The 21,449-nt window shown below is 38.8% G+C and overlaps 1 protein-coding gene across 4 annotated transcripts in view; it reads right to left on the reverse strand.

The window, feature by feature from the left end:
- ARHGAP28 (Rho GTPase activating protein 28) overlaps positions 1-21,449 on the reverse strand; it is a 75,744-nt gene that overhangs the window by 38,128 nt on the left and 16,167 nt on the right. Inside the window, exon 1 of one of the 4 annotated variants that reach the window (XM_032180963.1) lies at positions 11,228-11,545. The exons of the other annotated variants lie outside the window; for them this stretch is intronic. The gene's annotated coding sequence lies outside the window, so the exon portion shown is untranslated. Of the gene's footprint in view, positions 1-11,227; positions 11,546-21,449 lie in introns of those variants that run through there. 4 annotated transcript variants of the gene reach the window in all.

Here is a 21,449-nt window from a genome sequence, read left to right on the forward strand (position 1 = left end):
GTCACAGAAAAAAAAGAGTTAAAGAGTGCAAGTAAGGAGAAACATGATGCTATCGTGTAGAGGGCTTTTCATGGAAAGTTTTTTGCAAACCTGGGTATTTCCATTGGGCACAAGGAAGCTGATTCAACAACATGTGACTCCAGGTTTGCAGTGGTGGTGTGTTTGCAGTGCTGATGAAATGCAATAGCAAAGCAGGCCCACTGAACTTATATTTTATGTTCTGTATGTCACATAGAAGTGAGCTGCTCAGGGTCTCACAGCACACATTGATTTTGGGATAGTCATGTCAAATCCAATGAGCAATTCTTATCCTATCCCCAAAGCGAAGGTTAGTCAAACCGCATGAAGAGCTGGTTCAGTGACACCTAATGATTGCTCCCAGGCTGACTAATGATAAAGCTAGGCTTGTGTTTTCAGTTTAATTAAGTAATGTGTGGTAAAGAATCCATAAAATAGATGAGAAGCAATAGAGACACCTTGTAGTTAAAACCAGTATTTAATCCTTGTTTACACAAAGACAGGACATCTAACTCTTGTGGGTCATTGTGTTTCACTCCATTCAGCAGGTTCTGAACCCACTTCACCATAATTAGACGAATTTACAGGAGTAGGGAAGGTGAAGAAAGCAAATTGTCCCGGTCATTTTAGCACCAAGATCTACCTATTCATATTGCAATCATTCTATCAGTGTAGCTAGTCAACCCAGTGAAGTCAGTAGCACTTTCATAACACAACAGTGCCAGAGTACTGTGCAGTTGTCTCTCCCCAGTCTTTCTGTTTTTCAGTTTATCATGACAATTCACCAACTTCTGACAAAAATAATTACTCTATTTCTGCTCAGCTTTTCCCAAATGTAAAAAAGGGATGTTACCTTGCATTGAGAAAGAAAAAAAACATTTCTTCCTTTTTGTTATGAACATTTTTGTCTGTTCTGATTTTTTATGAAGCAATCATACTAATATTTCCTTTATTATTTATTATTTATTTATTATTTTTTTAACATGTACAAGCTGTAGGCAAAGGAGGAAATGGTATCTTTGTTCACAGTTCTTGACTTGTTTTTAGGCAGCACTCTTCCCCCAAATCTCTCGTCTTCTGGTTCCTTCCTGCGACCCAGATCCAGTGCTGTTTACTCTCTGCTTGCTTCCTTCTCTTTGTGCTCAGTGGCATTTAATTACAGAGAGGAGTCTATCTCAGACAATATCCCCCCAACTCCATCTGCATACTTCTTTTTCTGATTATCTTGCAGATATTAGGAAAGTTGGACCCTTAAGTTTCACATTTCTTTCTCTAACAGCTAGCATAGCAAATACATGTACGTAACCTATTATGCTCATTGATTTTACTGAAGTGTCACTGAGCCTCTCTTGCAACAGAGTGAGTGAGAAGTAAAATACAACTTAATTTCAGTAATAATCTTTTCATCCTGTTGCCTAACAAAACTCCAAAATCATATTAACTAATTGCTTTGTTACAAAGCTGGGTTTGAAAATATACAATTATTACAAAGAGTTATCACATTACTATATCAGCTAGACTTGGAAACACATGAATTCAGTACTTGGCATGTCTTTGTATTCTACAAAACATTCTGCAAAATATACTTCTGTTAACTATTCATTTTATTTTTAAAGATCCTCTTCTGTCTCCACAAGCTTTTTTTTTTTTTGACCAAAGGGACTTCTTTAACTAGCATTAAGACTTAAAGGCATAATAGAGAAAAAACTTACAAGATTTAAAGGACTTGCAATACTTAAAAGAATTTAATTTATTTATTCATTACTCACCTTCGAGGCAGTAGCAGGAGTCAGGACATTCATCTATAAAGTCCGAACACCAGTGTTACCTGCCAGCATTTAAAAATGCATTTCACCTTGGCTTCTTCAGCTCTCTTTCGCAACTCTTTCATAAGTGGCACGGAAGTCCCCCATCTACAAGGGTCACATTGTGACTGCTCTGCGGCTGAGCATGGAGATTGCAGAAGAATCTCTCTCTGTTTGTGCGTGTCAGTGTGGGGGCTCTCACAATCAGACCCTTTGAGCTAGGGGAGTGCGGGAGTATACTTTCTAGGTATTGCCTGCTGGCAATGATGACCTTTGGGGACATGACCCAGACCTCCCCTCTACACTGGCAATCACATCATTTAAGTGCTGGCCTGATGCAACTGAGAGCTATGTGCACTACATAGTTTCAATGTGTCTGTCAAAATCTGAAAGCGACTGTATTTTGTCTTCATTGTCCTAACAAGGCTGTTTCTAAAGGGCAGAAGGGATTCCCAAATGATTAATGCTAACAAGAGTATGTTCTGTTACCCCCTTTTTTTTCCCCCAAGTGAATTGGAAAAGAATTCTTTTCTTATAGATTAAGAATCAGCATAATACACTAGTTTTGAATTCTTAAGACTTAGCAGATCCTGGCAGAATATGGTAGATATGAGTTTCAATGGGTATGGACAAGATAATAAACATCTAGACATGGCCTACAGCAGGCAAAAGTTGTGGTTGTGTGCAGCCAGTTTCAACATCGTAAAAATTTCCAACACATTTCTGTTGATAAAGGTGACAAATTCTTCTGTTCGTTTGGTGTTTGCTTAAATCCAATTAATTTTATATGAAACAAATCCACATATCTAGGGCAGACCAAAGTTTTCCAGGAAGAAACATATGCACATGGGCCATGTACTGTAGTTTTAGTAAATCTCATGCTACCAGAAAATATTTGATCTATTATGCATGTATAGTACAAATGTTTTCTGTCTGAACAGTGAATCTGACAGTTCACTGTACATACACCTTAATGCTGATCAGGACCTCCAGGAGTGTTGGGCTCAATGCTCATGCACTATATATATCTGGTTTATCTACTCATGTTGAGTAGATGGCTGCAGAAATTCCATCTGTCTGACAGTCGTCCATAGTGATTGCTAGATAGATGACCACCCCAAAATCCAAGACAAATCCTTCAGATTTGACATAGACAGCATTTGAAATCAAGAACTATGATCACCCTGAATATACTACTATAAAATACCAGTCCTTGGCATGAAGTGCTTTGTTAAGCTGTATGGTAAGGATAAGGCAGACACATTTCATTCTGCAGCTGGGTGCTAGCATCTACCTAGTGTATTACCCCAAGTAGTAAGGAAAGATGAAGCAGAATTGCATGAATGAAAATGAAAGGGGGGAGCACAATTTCATTAGATCCTATTGAAACTAGGATACTGCACCAAGGCCAATATTCTTTGTTACATTCTCATCGTTCCTCTTCAGACAGCTGTCTATGGCAGTGAGGAAACTCTCACAAAAGGCTGTGAGAAAGCTGTATTTCTCTTTTGCTTCCTACTGCCCTGGCAGTGTCACTTCTAAGGTAACCAACAGCTGTGTAACTACTCCAAGGAAGATCGCATCATCTCAGGCCCACTGGAGTATGTCAGGCCACTATGCATGCATGCGTGTACAACTACAAATAAGGAGGTTAGCAGGTGCAGGGCAGTGTGTAGACAAGTCCAGGATCTTCTGTCACAATAAAATTGATAAGCCTTTGTCAACAACTCACACTTAGATAGACTTATTATTTACAAAACAACTGGATACAGTTAAAACTACAGGAAATGTACAGGTTTGAGAACTCAGATGAGGCCTAAATCATTCAACAAACAAAGAAGCAAGCCAAGTGAAACACACAGGGGATGCAAAATGTAAAATTAAGAGACATTTGGCTCTAGAAGCACAAACTAGATTTTCTAAAGAAAAAGAAATATGAAAATACTTATCAGTCATGATGAAAGCACTGAAATATAAGGGGTCAAACTTGCTACAGCTCTCAGTACACCTCCTAATGTTGCCTACATTGATGTGGTAACTGTGGAAGAATATCTACTTATTTTTACTTTAGGCATTATTAAAGGAGCTATCCTTTCAACCAACATGATTATTATTGTTAATGGGCTCAGAGTATTTATAGGACTTTGTCTCTCTGAAGCACTTCAAGAGACAAATGCAGTCATTTTAGCTGAATTAAGGAAATAGCATAAAGAACTGGACCATACTATCTATTGGAAGGCTTCTAATGTGATTACATACATTGCAAGTGTAAGCTCTTTAAGCCCCTAATATAACCAAAGAAGGGAGGCAGATACTTCCAGAGAGTGAACATGTAAACTAAATGGGAGCTTGAAGTCATGTAAAATGTCTTTGAAGTTTTCCTTGTGCTTTGCTTTAAGTGAACTCCAGCTGTTGCTCTGTCCCTTCCTATAATTAATGCACACTTTTAAGTAAATGCTTTTTTTGAAGGCTTCAGGAACTAAGCAAAAAAGCTGTACTTATTTTCATAAGACAGTGTACATGTATTTTCTTTAAATGTTTTAATTTATATGGGAGGGGATGGTTGAGCTAAAAAATATGAATGTTTCTAATGTATTAATTTACATTTTAGTCATGACTTTTATCAGTTACCCTGCAATCCACAGAAATGTTTTGAACACCATACTAGATAGTATTCACAGTACTAGACTGAAGTAATGTTGACATGTTGAAATGCTTGATTTTTTTAAGCTAAACGTTTAAAGTTATTTTATGAAAAACAATGCTTATGTTGGGAAAATACTACTAAATCTTTAACCTGAGTGTGGAGCAACTTCACATTGTCACTGTTAACATCCTGGATTAGATTTTCAGATAGTTATAAAATGTTACAACCTCACTGGTTTAATTTATCCCTTATGTTAAACTCAGAACATCCTACTTTGTGGTACTGCTAATGCTGAAGTTATTACAAATTACAAAAATTGCATGAACAAATTTATTTCTCACCATTTAAATTTTTCTCTGCGGCTCTGGGTCAGGCAAATCTGAACCCTCAGACTGTATTTTCCATAGTGTATCGTACTTTGCGGCACACTGAATCAGTGAGAAGGAATGAAAAATTTGTTGGAAAATATTGTAGCCAGATACAAATCAAGATGTGTGCATAATTCTATTTTTCGCCGCTCAAGCACATTTGTAATGATTATATGAGTTGTTTTGGAAAGAGTCCCAAATTTGCTGAAGAGACTGTTCTTTTGTTAAAGAGTGCTTAATAAAAAAGTGTTGATGAGGTATCTGGAAGACTTATCTCAAAGCACTATGTCCCTATTTTTACCTGAAGAAAAAAGGTTATATATCAGCTAACGTAGAAAATACAGAGAAGTAGATTCTCAGCAAATTGCCTGTTGATTTCTCTTGTTAATGTCCAAAACAGTCTGTGACTTTATTCTAGATGACCTGAGACAACATGAAGCCTCATCTCTACTGCTATCTCCCTTTCACTCCATCTGTAGCCATCCCCAAACCCTTGTGCTGTTGGGCTGGGTGAAAACCTGAAGTAGAGGTGGAGCAAAGAGGACATATGAGAAGGGCTGTCTGCACACAGCCACATGGAGGAGATACCAGTGCAGCACAGGGCGGACCTGGCACACCAGGCAAAAAATAAGGATGGAGACTGCAGCTGATGGTTGTGTTCCCCCATCTTTCTCCAATGGTATTTGACAGTCATATTTCCTTACCAGAAGAAGTCATGCACCAGCCTCTCTCTCCAAACAGTTCTAAATATTTGTAAGAAGTTCAGAGAAAAGCATACTTTGCATTCTAAAAAAAAAATAAATTGCCAAAAAATCCTAAATAGCTAGGCCATGTTAACAGAGGTAAATCCTTATAGCTCTGTTGAAGCCAACGGAAGGTTCATCTTTAAGCTATAAAAAGCAAGCTATATTAGAACAGGTTTTTGACCAGCATTTGTGAGGGAAACTATGAACAACTAATTTCTCACTAATTCACTTGTCTTCTTTGTCTTCAGAAACTGAGGGTGTTTCATTCACATTATAATTAGATGATATATCACTTGGTAACCTTTCCCATCAGGGCATCAATGACCATTTAAGCATAACTGTGCAAGCATAAAGACAAAGCTGAATTTAAAGCAAAGAATGTAGTTCAATCCTGCTGGAGATTTGTTTAGAGAAATTTCATTTATAATGTAGGCACAGAAATGTGTTGGCAAGAAGCTCTTGAGTTGTCAGATGAATCTGATAGCATTATCCATACCATGAAGGGTCACGGTGAGATGATGGGAAATGTAACCAGAAGAGAGGACAGAGCAAAGATGAAGAATGTAAGGTTAAATTTGAAGGAGATAAAGCCAACAGCCAGGAAACACCAAGTACAAGATTATAGGCCTCCAAAGAACAGACATTCCCATTTTCAGGGGAAACAATGGACCATAAAATCAAGTTTACTTTATTGTATTTTCCAGAATGAAAGAATGAAAATGGTTTCTAGGTTCATGATAAAGAGATGGAAGGAACATCTTCATGGGAATAGTCAAGATAACACCTTGCCTTTAAAGTGGTATTTTTCTAATTTGTTTTAATGTTTGTACTATGTGCCTGTGGAGTAAAAAAAAAAAAAAAAAAAAAAAAAAGACCTTTCTAGGTAAGGAGCCAAAAGAATCAGTGATGCTTCCAAACAACTTGGACTCCAGTAAGAGCTGGAAATGTTTGACTAAGTTACACTTCTCTACAATGTCTATAAAAAAGGCACATAACAGAATAAGAAAAATCACCTCTTAAATGGAATACCAGCTCATGGTGCATAGCATCTTTCCCGTTTCCCTCAACTACTTTTCTTTTTATTTTTTTCTCCTGCTTATTTTATTTTAGAGGTTTACCTCATATATTTCATCCAGAAACATTCTGAGGGAAGCTGCAACATGCCAGGTATTTCAAAACTAGCTATTCAAATACATTGCAATTCCTGAAGCTGTTGGAGCTAGAGACCTCAAATATTTACAAAATATGGTGCCTTCATTTGCAGTTCTTCGGCGATTTGAGTAATTCTGAATCCTACAAGCAGCCCTGCTGAAACCAGGCAAATGACTTTGTGTATAAGGTTTGGAAGTTCAAGTCTCTTAATATTGACTTTGGGGGAGTAAGATGTAGATCTTGGAAATTTCTGAGGAAAATGGGCCCTCATTGAAAGGAAGTCTTCAAGACAGAAGATATAAATGGAGACTATTATCTTAGTTTCAATCATCTTAACACAGGTACAAAATGTCTATTCATGTTTTCCTGGGAAGTACAAATGCAAGACGGTCTAGAACTTTAAAAAACCTTTAATAAACAGAATGTATTGCAGGAAGGCATTATTCTTGGCTATTTTGACGGTTACTGGTTCGTTCTCACTTCTTCTAAGCCGTACTGGGCTTGCATCAGCTCTTCTTGGGAGAATGGAAAAAGGACTTTGGAGAATTGCTTCTTTAGCTGTGTTGAGAGCTCCGCAGTCACAGCTGAGAATATGAACCCACATGTCAAAGAACATCATGTGGTGGATAATAGATGCAGGATCAAGAATTTGGTAACTACTAAAACATACCAGTTATCTCCTGTGGCATTTAATTAATGATACAGGCAAGTGCTAATTCATCATAACAAGAGCACCAAGAAGTTGTTAGATAAGAATTACCGAGGAAGGTGAAGTGGTATCTCTAAAATCACACAGACATTTTGCCACTGACGAGGATTAGAAACACAAAAAATAGTTCATGATTTAAAAGTCTGGTACACTGTGACTAATAGAACTGCTAATCTTCAGTAAGTCCTACAGAGCTTGGCTGAAGTTTCTAGATGAGCTTTGTCAACCCTATACATATTCTTGGAGGGATAGCCTTTAAAAAGTAATTAATATTGCTATGCAAACATAGTAAATCATTTTTGAAAACTCATATGCTCACGTCAAATGGGTACAACTAAGCTGTTGTTGTGTCCTCTGTCATCATGAATACATACTCCTCTTCTCACTCCTGCCTAGATAAGAGCCATGATCCATGATGGGAAGTGAAGATTCACAGGGCATTCATCCATCTTTTAATGATTGCATTAGATCTTTCACAACACAGGCACTTTATGAATGTTGTGAAGCTGTAATGCTATCCTTCCCACGAGGACACTGAATTACTTATCCATGCTTTTGATATAATGCATCTTGGCTGAACTGTTGCAGCTCTCTCACTCTGGAATATTTCCAGTCAAGTGCTATATTTATATCAGTTACAATTGATTCAAAATGCTTCCACAGGATTTTGAACAGGCTAACACATCTTCACATGGTTAATCCAAAACAGAGACACTTGACAGCTTTTCAGTAAAATAAGGGAATAATTGTGCTTATAACTAGTTCTTTGGTTTCAGTTGGTACTCTTGGTTGGTGTTCAGCCACTGCTTGATATCTTTTTTTGGCCTTCCAGGTGACTACAGGTTATGCGTTTAAAAGAAACTACGGGGGGCAGTCACCTAACTCTCATTTTCAGAAACAACTGTAGAGTTTAGAGCACACACCCTACAGACTTACACTTAGAGTAAATACTTCTGCATTCAAACTTGGTTTTGAAGGTGACAGGCTTTTACATCACAGAGACTGTTTCCTTTAACTTCATTGCATACTGTTACACTAATTATCTCTTTCTGTGGGCATTAAGTTCACCCAATTTTCTGGGATTTTGGCCACCTAAATTCAAGCTTTATCTTTTAAATTTGGCTTTGATTAAAACAGCTGTTATTTATTCTTTTGCTTGGCAGGAGTTTCTGCAAGACCACCATAAAGTCAATCTGTATTGTAATGCGCTTTCCTTTATGAAATACACACACAATACCCTAAAGGGAAGATTATTATATGTATATATGGATTCATATATGTGAGTATGAATCCATATATATGTATAATAATATATATGTATATATATGAATACACATCGGAAGATCGAAAGAAAGGGAAGGAATATTTCAGTAATCTCCTAAAAGCTTTTGTGAAAAAGCCATATAACACAGAGAATGGAATGTTTCATAAGGCATGAACTAGGGGATAAACATTGACTGGTTGCTAAATGGAAGCTTAATTCAAGATAAAATGGAACAGACTTTGATATTCAAAGTCATTGGACTCGTGGGTAGGAGAAACACATAACAAATTGAGAGGCTGACGTGTCATTATGATCACTTACGCATAGTTCACCACCAAATGTTTTCAAAAATAATACATTTTAAGAAACATTTTACTAAAGAGTGATTAAAACTTGAAAAAATTATTGCTTATTGCCTAGTGTTGCTAGGTTCATTTTCATCAGAATTTGGTCTTTATCTTGAAACAACATCAACAGCAGAGAATTTGTAGCTGTTTAGAACCATCTACATTCCTGTGCCTCTCAGAAATTTTCTGAATTAGGAATCACTTTTAATTGCACTGTAAAGCCCTGCCTGAAAATGTCCTAGCACCTAGGAGTTTTATGCCTTTTCATTGCACGGACAGGATCACTTTCATTGAGAACAATCAGGAGCAAAACCAGTGATGGGAGACCCCTCAGAATTGTTCCATACGTACGAAAAAGAAATCAAAAAAACACAGAAGGCAGTTTGGGCACTGCCCTGATGGCAGTAAGCCCTCTCTTCCAACCTGGCAGGACACTTCTGTGGCTCATAATGACACCTTACTTGCTGAAGAAAATCTCTTAATGCTAGAATTTTAATCATACAGTAGAAATTTCACAATAAACCTTCTGATTTTTTTTCTCTTTTTCTAAAAAAATCAGTCAAGAACCTAGCTAGCAAAAGTCAAATCTCATGGGATGTTAGCTGCCTATATTTCCTTTCAGTGAGACTTTGTGCCTGACATGGCTAAAAAAAGTGCTTGCTCTTTCATTGTGATCAAAGTCAATAAAAATCTATTATGTACTCATCATATTGGATCATGATCATCATATTGTGTTGCTCTGCAGCATCTTGTGCCATTCGTGACTTCCCTTTGATCTTCAGTATAGGCCTTGTTCTGCCTATACAAAAGGAACAACAGGGTAAGAAATCCTTGAAAAGTTTTCCCCAAGGCAAGGAGTATTATTTCTGTCAAATGGTCATGACCCTGGCTCATGATATTTTACTACAGGGGGACTTTGGAACTGGAAATGTTGTGTTGGCCATTTCAGTATGTTCAAGCTATCAGGGAACAGGAGCTCCCTAAATGCAACTCCTCAAACACTCCTGATGTTTGCTCTGGAGGCGCAGTGATGTGTGTGTCACACCAGCCAGACAGCGGGAGAGAAACTCCCTAGAATTCCTACTTGTCCTGTCCATGAGTTCTGGATTGATTGTCTATTGTTTCATTTATTTTGACTACATACATAAGCTTCCAGTTTCATCCAAACAATGTGGACTAGCCCTGGTTTCCAGTTCCCTTGAATTTTTCCAGTTTTCATGACCAGGCAAACAGTTTTACCTGCTGCTCATCATGAGTCCCCTGCTGCACTGGATTTTTTTTTTTGTATGTGTGTGATTACCAAACATAAGTACCTTCAAACTGAAAGTGTCCATTATAAAAATCTGGTGCTACCTGCAAATCCCTGCCTACCAAGTTTACAGAACCAAGCCAGATTTGAGCACAGTTTGAAAAATATGGGTTTGGATAAAGTATTCATGAATATAGAAACACTTTAGCTCATTTAGCCATGTAATCTGCATGAATGCATCACTTAAACTGTCAGACCTGGATTTCCTCCCATTCAATGATATATCTTAAGTTTCTTCTTTCTTTAAAGCTATGTTTCTATAAACCTCTAGTTGTGCAAGTTAAATTATGGCCACAACACTGAGCTGAAATATGCACTGATATCACAAACGCCTACACAACATCAAAAGATAAAGGTTGAAAAAGGCAAGTTTCTGACCTCAAATCAAACAAAAGCAAGAAAGGGGAAAAACTTGACTAATTTAATTTGAAGTAGAGGTTCTGCTCCCTCTGGCACATTATTCCACTGACATACATTTTTAAAAAGCATAAACAATGAGGAAAAAATTGTACAACAGAGTATAACACTCCAGAAACACACCTTGTCATTAAAACTTTAAAGAGATCCATATTAATAGTTTTTGAGGTGCATTTTCATGTCACTTCAGCTTGAAACAATTCAAAACATTCATATACCTATCCTGCAGACTCTTGCACTGTGTCTAGTTGTTTTTCTGCAGTGGATCATTATTTCTGCTCCCCCCCCCCCCCTTTCCTGCCTGGTAAAGCTGGAAAATTCCACTAGTGATAACTCTGACAGCTTGCTCCCCCTCCTGTCACTCCTTATTTAAGAAAACAAGAGGGAGGGAGCAGGGTCTGGGAGGCTGAGAAGTTATTGATTTAGAAAATTCTGCAAATCTTACCTCACAGCGGAATAAAGCCTTGGTGCTATCCTTAAAGCAGCAGGGCAGAGTCCTTCTGAAACTCAACTTCTTCATGCTCCTAGTGGCAGTGAGCTCTTTCTCAGCCTATGATCACAAAGTTGCTTATTCTGGGAGCTATCTGACAGCCTGTGATAGGATATTCTGCCTCTAGTCATACAAGGGCTGCGGGAACAAAGAGCAGTGGAGCTTCTGGTCCTTGTGGGAAACAGACTGACACTGCTCCATCACTATTTAAAGAGTAGATGCCTTCAGGATAAATCCTCTTAGTGTGTTTTCCTGTTTGTGTCAGAACTTAAACCTTTTATCCATTTCCTAAGAGGAGAAATAAAAAAAGTAATCAGTGCTAGCTGTGCTGTAATTCAGGAGAGTCCCTGTGGGGTGGCTCAGAAAAAGACAGTGCCAATTTATGTGTTTTCTGCTAAAGGGATATAAGACACTACCATTAACATAACTCAAAAAATTGTAAATGGCCAGATGTAAATTAATGAGAAGCTCTCTCCAGTGCACAATGCCAGCTAGGAAAGAGAAGCAAGCCAGAGTACAGCTATTAAGAAATCAAACATTTATGGGGAAGTCTTTCCTGCTTTTTTTTTTTTTTTTTTTTGGGGGGGGATGGTCACTGTGAAACACAGATGAATACTGGCAAAAGCATGCATCAGGTTTTGCATGGACTATGGCCCACAATTGTTTTTTGACACAAGCTAGAAAAATTCTCAAAGTTCAGGAATGCCTGGAGCTGCAGCTGGGGGAGAGCCCATGTGCAACCCATTCCTTACCACAGAAAGCACTTGCGGTGGTCAAACTAAACTCCCTTCACCAAACTTTTACTTATCCATTGAAATACTTAAGCTGAGCTGTCAAACTGGCAGCATTCCTGTCATCATTCCTGCAGCTCAATATACAGGAGGAAAAGCTGGCTTTCTGGTTATGAGCTTTCTGATATTCTTCACTTCCTCCAAACACATAGCTAAAGCCCTTTGGTAGAGTAAAGGGGAAAGAAAGCCTGTTATTTAATCGGAACAAGCAGAGAAAAAAAAAAAAAGGCAGAGAAAAAGAAAAGAGAAGGGAAAGGACTTCCTGAATCAGACACAGCTTTCCTGAAGGGACAAAAAACAGCAAGACCAGAAGTGGTTTGGTTTTACAGTCCATCTTGAAATTAAGTTTGTCTCGTCTTTTACACTGGATTTAATCTTGCCTTTCTGTTTCTTCTGGTCAACTTTTAGAATGATGTAAATCCTTGAAAATTTTGAAAGCTTCAGGTCATTTACCATTGCCTGTAGGTCTGTTTAGGGACTGTTAGGTCATACTTTAACGTATAAACTGCAGGGGAAACAGTGGCTCACAAGTTTGGTAGCGGACTACAGAGCTGTTCATGCTGTAAGTCCAGCTGGCATTGCTGGTTACTAGCAGCTGCTCGGCAGCTACTGTTTTGCATGAAATGACATGGTGATACTAGTCTGTATCCTCCCAGCTAAAATATCTATATTGTCACCTCCTATAGGCGTTCAAAGGCCACCTCCATGCTGAATAGTCCCAAGATTGCCCCCCTGCTTCAAGGATGTCTTCTCCCTCTTTTTAGAAAAGTGATTCACTGTTGCTTCTCCTTAAACTGTTGCTGTATGGATAAATTAATTTTATATTTAATTCTAGGCTTTGTATAAACACTCAGATAAATATAGTTTAAATATAGCTTAGTATAGTATAGTATAGTATAGTATAGTATAGTATAGTATAGTATAGTACAGTACAGTACAGTATAGTATAGTTAGTATAGTATTGTGTAGCATAGCATAGTATAGTTCAGTTGAAATATATATAAAAATCAATACTGGATTGCCTTTTCCCAAAGTTGCTCTCTGATGAAATTTAGGCAAGCCTTGGTAACAGTGCCCTACCTAGGCTTTCCTAGGAATTAAGGTGAGATTTGGCTGCATTTGGTAAATGTGAAGGCAGGTTCGATTCCCATTTACAAACTTAGTCCCTTGCAGCTTGCTGCCTGTGTGGTACAGAAAAACACGGCTGGGGAAGGAGGGAAGGAAGCAGAGGCCAGCTCACTTGCAGCAACTCACAATGAGAATATCTTCCCTTGGGCTCCTGTCAGCATTTAAAACACTCTCTGTGTTTCAAGTTGGGTCCTCTTGTCTTACACTAGACATTGAAGTGGAACGTGTGAGTTAGGTCTGTGCTGTTTTGGGCTCCTGATGACAGCTGGTGGAAGGAAAGTCACCTCCAAAGAGCAATTCAGCACAGCGATGGATGAAATGTCTCCCTTGCTGTCCATAACAGGAGAGGACAGTGAGGGACTCACTAAAGAGCTGTTAAAGGCTGCAAGTGGATAACTGCTCACTGGGCATTAGGTACACTCGAAACACTTGAAAGCAAGAGAACTGTGAGCCTCTGCCTGCAGTGCCCTTGCACTTAACATTTTTTACCTCCAAAGAATTTAACTATGTTTCAACATCTTTTTTTTTTTTTTTTTCTTGACTGTTCTGGATCAGCGCAATGGTGAGCCGTAATCACAGCTGTCCTATGAAAAATAAACAGTGGTGAACTCATATACACAGGTGTCCCACTGAAGCTGGTCACGATTCGCATGACACAGAGATCTGCCTGCACCAGTATCTTTTTGCATGTTTGAGTACTCTGTTTCATGGTCAGTACAAAGACAGCTCGCCACTAATTCCATATACAGTTTACATAAGGGACAAAAGGATGAAATAGTTCAGCAGGTATACGGAATGTCATACAACAGTTAAATTCTGACACATGTGGCTTCATGCTATTCTTTTTCTAAAATTAAATGCTGAGACATACAATGGGCCTGCTGTTGACTCCATTTTATGACTACAGAAAAACACAGATTATCCTTACAATGAGACAAATGCTTAAGCTCATTGCTGCATCTGGATGTAAGTTCCAGTCCTAAACAATTAGCTATTAAAATAACTGACGTTTCAGGGCTTTGGCCAAACACGTAATTGAACAAAATCTTCATTTAAACATCATCTGAAGCAAAGCCATTTTCTTTTCCTGTAGAAATTCAGAAGAACAATAAACAGTTTGATCTCAGAGATTTTGACTTTGTTTTACTTTTCTGTTGAAAGTTAAATCTGCATAAGTTGGAAACAAAAGAGTTCATTTAGAAGATGTTGCAACAAAATGTTTAATCTTTTTCTGATTTTTGCATCCTTTTTTTCTCGGCTCAAAATATGCTGTGTAGATTAGTCTGATCAACCCAAACCATTTTTTTTTTTTTTCCTGAAAGAAAAAAAATCCTGAAAAAAAAAATCCTTTTATTTTGGTCCCACATCTAAATAAAGTCTTCTGTTTTAGCAGGTCACTGCTGCTGGGGAATTGCTTTAAGGACTTGTCTAACTGATGTCATATGGCAAGCATGAAAATAAAACTACAAGGAAGGAACTGGAAGAAATATTGTTGGATTAATTATTCCACAGAAATTAAACTGGCATGATCATAATCATGTGGTGGTTTCTTCTGAAACATGACTGCTATTTCCAGGGTCTCTATATATTGATCTATTCCAGCTGTTAGTGAGCAAAAATCAGGGGCTCTTCTCCAGGGTGGATTTTATGTTAACACTGGGATATATTAAGCACACATGGTCCAAATCTGGCTTGTTTTTCATGGTAGAAAAATGGTAATGGCCAAAACTTAATAAGTGTTGTATTTTAAAGCAACTATTTAGATAGCAAGAAGATAGTCGTTCATGGCCAGGCAGTCCAGACCTGACTTCAGCTTCTAGAATGCTATGAAAGATTAAACCTTCTCATAGGAGATCTCTGGGAATCGACTTCTTTTGCCTGGACTTTGGCAGGGGATCTGTGAAATCTCCTATCTGCAATCGTGATCAATTAAGATTTAATTTTGGTCTTAGATCTGCCAAGGAGGGCATTAATTTACAGAATAGGTATTTTTTGAAAGAAACTATTTAACCCCTAGACCATTTAGATAGAAAACCAGCCAGGCAAGAGAAGAGGGTTTACAGAGCATGACAAAAGACGGATTGCAAAATGTGCAGTACTGACATACGAAAGCTGTGGAACAGAAAAATCCTCCCAGTGCCTGTAGGAAAAGTTTTGTTTTGCAATGTGCCTGTGCCTCTCAGGAGTCCTGCTGCCAGCCACTTCACTGAATTTCACAAATAAGCTGACACGGCATTCTTTATCTGCAGAAGCTCAGTGTCGGCTACGAAGGTCACCTTGACAGATGAACTTGCCTGGTGGAAAAAACCTCCTCCACAAGTAAATTAACAGGAAGGGCTTAAGCTTGTTTTCCAGTGCCATTGCGAAGGCCACAAGCCAGGGCCGTATGTACACTGGAAACAGCATGTGGAGCCATGTGACTGGGAGTAATTTTTTATGATGAATTTACAAACACTGAATTTTTTCAGGTGTCTCTCTGATTTTTGGTAAAACAGTATTTTGCACCTTAATTTTCAGTCAGCTGGTAATGTTCAACAATATACTCCTGTTAGGACCTTACAACAAAACCTATTTTGCATTAAACTAAATCATAGAGAAGATGTTAGTATTTCTAGCCTCAAGGATTTATAGATAGTTCAGTTGGAAGGGACCTTCAAATATCATCTAAACCAACTGCCTGACCACATCAGAGCTAACCAAAAGTGAAGCATATAAATGAAGGCATTGTGCAAGTGCCTTCTGAACATTGACAGGCATGGGGCATCAACCACCTTCCCAGGAAGCCTGTTCCCATTTTTGACCACTATCACAATAAAGAATGTTTTCCTAATGTCCAGTCTGAACTTCCCTGGGAGCAGCTTTGTGCATTCCTGTATATCAAAAACAGACTAAGAAGGCCAGGAAGGCCAAGAAGATGACAGTCTGGTGGAAGAGTCACAGAGTGAGGGGCAAATGCATAAGAAGCCCTATCAGTCACCTGGCAAGAAGATTAGGAAAACCATTACCCGTTAGTATCTCTGAACTGCAATATATTGTCATTAGGAAAAAAGGACCTGAGCTGATAGTCTGCTACCATTGCTCACATTCATCAGGACCAATTTCTAGCTTTTGCTCTTCTTTAGAAAAGGCTTGAACATGTTCCTGCACGAAACGAGGTGTAGCCTTGAAGAGGCTTTTCAGGTACAGTTTGAAGCATCCCTCAACAGCAGTGACACTCTGACCCTTGAAAGACATCCTTTTCACTGATCCTTTCGTATTTTGGTTTTCCTCATCCCAAACCATCTTTTCAAACTGGTCTTTCTGCTGTTGCTTCTCCTTTGTGTTGCTCCTTGTGGCACACAGACAAGTGTTAGGGGTAGGGCTCCTGCAGTCTAAAATGATTGCCTGCTTCTCTTGTCCAAAAAAAGAATATTCATAACATATGATGTTGTCTAAGGGTTCAAAGAGTATTATAAAAAGTATGGAAAACCAGAATGCATGACATCAAGGAATGAAGGATTACTGCAACTTGAACAGAAACAGAGAAACTTTGTCTAAACCCAAACAAAGCCAAGCAATGGGTAAAAGTCCTGGCTTACTGATTGGCAAATGTAAAACATTTGTTCCCCCTCTTCTCTTAGATGTTAACCAAGCACTTCTAAACTAACTACAGTTAAACCACCGTAATGCATCAGGGATATTTTTATGTTAACACATGTTCTTCACTAATATGAATTTAAAAGTAACCATAACTGCCAAATTCGTATTTGGCCAGTAATCATTATTGTAAGGACTGAGGTGAGTTTCTGGTGAGCATCTAATGGCCTATCAACCAATTAACATCTTCTTAAAGGTGAGGATGTAATTTGAACAAAATGTCTTACTACTTTCACCCATTAGGTAATGCTAATTTAATCAGCACTGTTATTGCATATTACTTGAAAGGGATTGTAAATCATAAAATGTGTTCCAGTAAAAAGACTTAAAAAAAATCCTTAGCTAAACAGTCTGAAAACCCTGCTGGACACAAACAGACAAAGGAAAAAAGTTTTTATTTTGTATACATAATTATGGCTCTGAAAAAGCTCAATTAGTTGCAAATGTTCAATCTCTAAAGTTCATTTCTTCAAACAGAAACATACATAAGTCAAAGACACATCTAATTACCATGTATAACATAAATATTGGGTTAATCTAAAAATTTTATTAATTATTTGACATAAAAGCAGAATTGGGCTTGGCAGAACTTGAGAGGTCTGTCTTGTACAATGCAGCAAAAAAAAAAAAGAGGACAGAAGAAAATTTAATTAGCAAGTGCAATAGAAGGAATCAGTGTTAGCCACTCCAGTGTGAACCACCAGACATTTCAACAAAGCAAAAAGATAAATTAAAAAATATTAACCTGTTATAAAAAAACAACCAACCAACCAAAACTATAAAAGATAACAAAAAAGACCCTTCAAAAGTCAGTGCAATGCTATTGTTTACCATTGACACAATTCAATGGTATTAAGAGTGACAGTAGACAGATCTCCCTTGCCTGACTACAATCCAGAGACCTACCTGACACACCAGGGTCAGGACTTGGCACATGTATTGTGGTCATGAGATCATGAGATTTTTGACCACAACTGCCACGGTGCTAGCACTATTGACAGTGGTGTTTTACCCTTACCTGTGCAGGTCTGAGTGGAAGGCAGTGGAGAGTCAGGCTCCCAAATGAATTTTTATCTGTTTGGGAAATGGACAGATAACCCTTCTCAACAATGCCTTCACAGGCTGCAATGAGATTCCTACTTGCTTTCAGGATCAAGGCTTTTATCAAGATTTACAAGTCCCTGGCTTCAATAGCAGTGCCCAGACCATCTATACACAGAGCCACCATTTCCATCAACTGCAGTAGAAAACAAAGCACACTTTCAGGGCCAGCAGTCACCTGCCATTTAGCTTTTCCCTCTCAGTCCCTCTAGCTCAAATGCTTCTGGAAAGCCCGAGGAAACCAGCCATATGGCAACATCACAGATTTCATGCAGTCCTGCCAGGTGACTAGCCAAAAACTTATTTCCTCCTGCAGCATTGTCCCTTGCATCGAGCTACTTTGTCTCCCTGTTGTCCATGTCACCACACTCACCCACCCAAGTTGCACCGGCCAGGCTTTCTTGACAAGACGGAAAAATAATGCTGATAGTGATTTCTACAAAGTGCTGGATCTGAAAGGGGCTGATTTGATAAGAGATGGTGTTTCAGAAAGGCTTTCCTGGCAGCACTTTTCAGGACTGCAGTAGTCCTTTGCCAGCTGCAGCAACTGCAGGTAGCACAATTTGGATGCAGTGGTGGGTAAGGGATTCACAAGGTCAAGGATCTTACTCTTCTGCAAATTCACAGGAGTAAAGAGGACAACTTATGTTTTGCAGGACATGCATTATTAAATTACTTGGTGGTGGGTTATAGTAGATGAGAAAAGTCATGCATTTTAAAGGTGGCAGTGAAATCTAACAAAGTCACCCACAAAGGACACATGCAAACTTTGTCTGACAAAGATGTCCCTTACCCCCTGTCCCCCTCGCATCCATTTTGGAGGTGTATATGTGAGAAAGCCACCAGGAAATTCCATGGGACCATAACCAACAGGTGGGTTGGACCAGCATATACACTGAGGGGCATCTGTATGAGTAAGGCAGTGCATGAAAGCAGAGACATAGCCCCTCCCTCCTTCCCCCCATCTTTCTGCAATCTGGGGCCCTGTGCTGGTAGGGCTACAGTGCTGTTTCTAGTATTCTGGCCCAATTCCAGGGTACACTGAGGCCTGTTTATAACACTCATGAAATTTCAGTCTGCTGTTCATGCCACTTCTGCTTGCTGTGTTTGTTTCTGTGTGCAGTGAAAATATTATTATTATTATTATTATTATTATTATTATTATTATTATTATTATTATTATTATTATTATTATTATTATTATTATTATTATTATTAATTATTAATTATTATGCACTGGAGGTCTGAATCAGAAGGAAAAGCCTCCTGTGTGCTGTGCATTGTACCAGTTACACTGAAAAATGCTGTTTACCATCAGGAGCTTACTTGTGCTAATGTGGAACGCTGCACTCCCTGGCCATGTCCTGACCGCAGTTTAGGCATAAAATGTCATTTTGTACCCCTATGGTAGCTGTATTTCAGAGATGGAATTGCTTTTTTTCTCACTACATAAACCCAGAATTTAGGGATATAAGAAAATATATACAAATAACAACAAAAAGTCAGCGTCTTTCCCATACTCAATTATATGGCAATTTTAAAGCTGCTGTCTTGGGTCCTGCTAGGCATACAGCTAGTGCTCTGATCCAGTGAAGAATTATTTCTAGTCCCAGAGGGTATGGACATATATGGGGACATCCAAGCTCTTAATCTAATCAGTGATCCAGGACTATACTTTGTCTTTCCCAGGCCCTAGGCCAATTTTATAACAGAGGAGAAGAGGTAAATATTTCCTTTATTTTTGTTTTTCTTTCTGGCAGGCTGCTTAGAAAATCTAGCAGCTGTTTGAAGATGGCCAGAGGTTTGTAATGCTTGTAAAATTTTGTTGTGGGGGACGTGGAGAGCAAGCAGGGATGACTAACACACACACACACACACATGAGTATGGATACACAAATGGGTACAGAGCACACGAGAGATCATACCATGGTGAATGCTATTTTTAAAACATTATGTACTGATTTTTAAAGCACTAAATAATGATCAGCTCACAGGGGAATTAGGAATCCTAACCCTGAAATGAAAACCTTGAATAGGCTTGCCACTTCCCAAGAACTGTCTTTGCTTACTTTGCCATTCCTTTCTAATTCTAGTCTTCAGACTGATTACAGATCTGGCTCTACAATTTGAAAATTTGCTTTGGATTTGCAATTTACAGCTGCTCTTTGCAAAGATTCAGTGTTACAGGAAAGAAACGGGGGCCAAGAGCACAAAAGGTGCACGCCATGGTGACGAAAGAGGTTGGGGTTCTGGAACTGAAGTATTTCATACAGCATATGTTGTCAGGCACACCACGGGGACTGCTTCCCTAGTTTTTATTTATTTATTTATTTATTTATTTATTTATTTATTTATTTATTATTATTTGATTTAAAAGCCAATTTCTCCTCTGGAATGTATGCTGACAATGCCTGAGGATTTATTACGTACGCTTCCTTCTCATCTATAGCTGAAGTTTTCATTTTGTTCATGCGTTGAGTGAAAGGAGTTTTGAATAACTCCAGGTAGGACCTCAGTTCAGGGTAAAATATCATCTTCCCTGGGGCCTATACTGCAGTTTCCACCATGGGCAACCCATGGCTTAACCCTGCTTGACAATGACTATTCAGCATAAAAATTTTTTAAAAATGGGGGTTGGGATGGGCTGGAAGGAAAATCGCAGCCAGAAGTGCTAGGGCTCAGATCTAAGAAGGATTTTTCTACAAACCAGGAAAATTAAGCAAGGGCTGGTTCCTGGGGTGCTCAGCATTCTGGCCATGATCCCATAAAGCACTTAACATTAAGCATGCACCGGAGGGTGCCATAGGAAATAGCCTGAGCACTAGAGAACCCTGCAGGATCAAGCTCCAAATGGGGACCAGACGTATAGCAGATGGTATTACGTTAGCTTTGCTGTGCTAGTAAGCTCTTTGGTTTGCATTTTAATCTCTCTCTTTCTTATTTTCCCCTTCTTTGCTTTTCCCTTTTCTGTAAAGCAATCCATACATGCACTAGAAGAGAAGGGCAATGTACTGAAATTTCCATGTTGCCTTTTCACAAGCATGGAGTTAAAGCAGGAGCTTCATCAGCAGTGCTCAAACAAGGACCATCAGGGGTTTGGACACGGTGATTAAGAGAGGAAAATGCTGACTCTGCCTTCTAGTGAGTTCCCCAAGCACATGCAGTGGGTGCGTGGTGAGTGTGCCATTGTGTTTGCGAGCACCGATGCCTGAATCAGAGGTTATTCCAATGCCTTGTTTTTTTTGGGGGGGTTGGGGATGGCTGAGCAGGGGCAACAAGAGGCAGCTGTCTGCATTCATAAACTGGGTTCAAAGTGAAGCACGACTCCTGCCATGTACTGCTCAGTTCTCACGCATCCATTGAGGTTGTCTGCCAGAAGGCAGTAAGAAGAAATTAAAACCCTAGATTTTTTTTTTTTTTTTTTCAGACAAGCTCCTGGCTTTCCACTTCTTCCTTTCCAGCACAATGACAGCTATCTGCAGAACTTCCTCAGCTCTGTAATTTGTGCAGCGGCCAGATTT

Source organism: Aythya fuligula, chromosome 2, assembly GCF_009819795.1.
Source record: "Aythya fuligula isolate bAytFul2 chromosome 2, bAytFul2.pri, whole genome shotgun sequence".
Taxonomy (NCBI): domain Eukaryota; kingdom Metazoa; phylum Chordata; class Aves; order Anseriformes; family Anatidae; genus Aythya; species Aythya fuligula.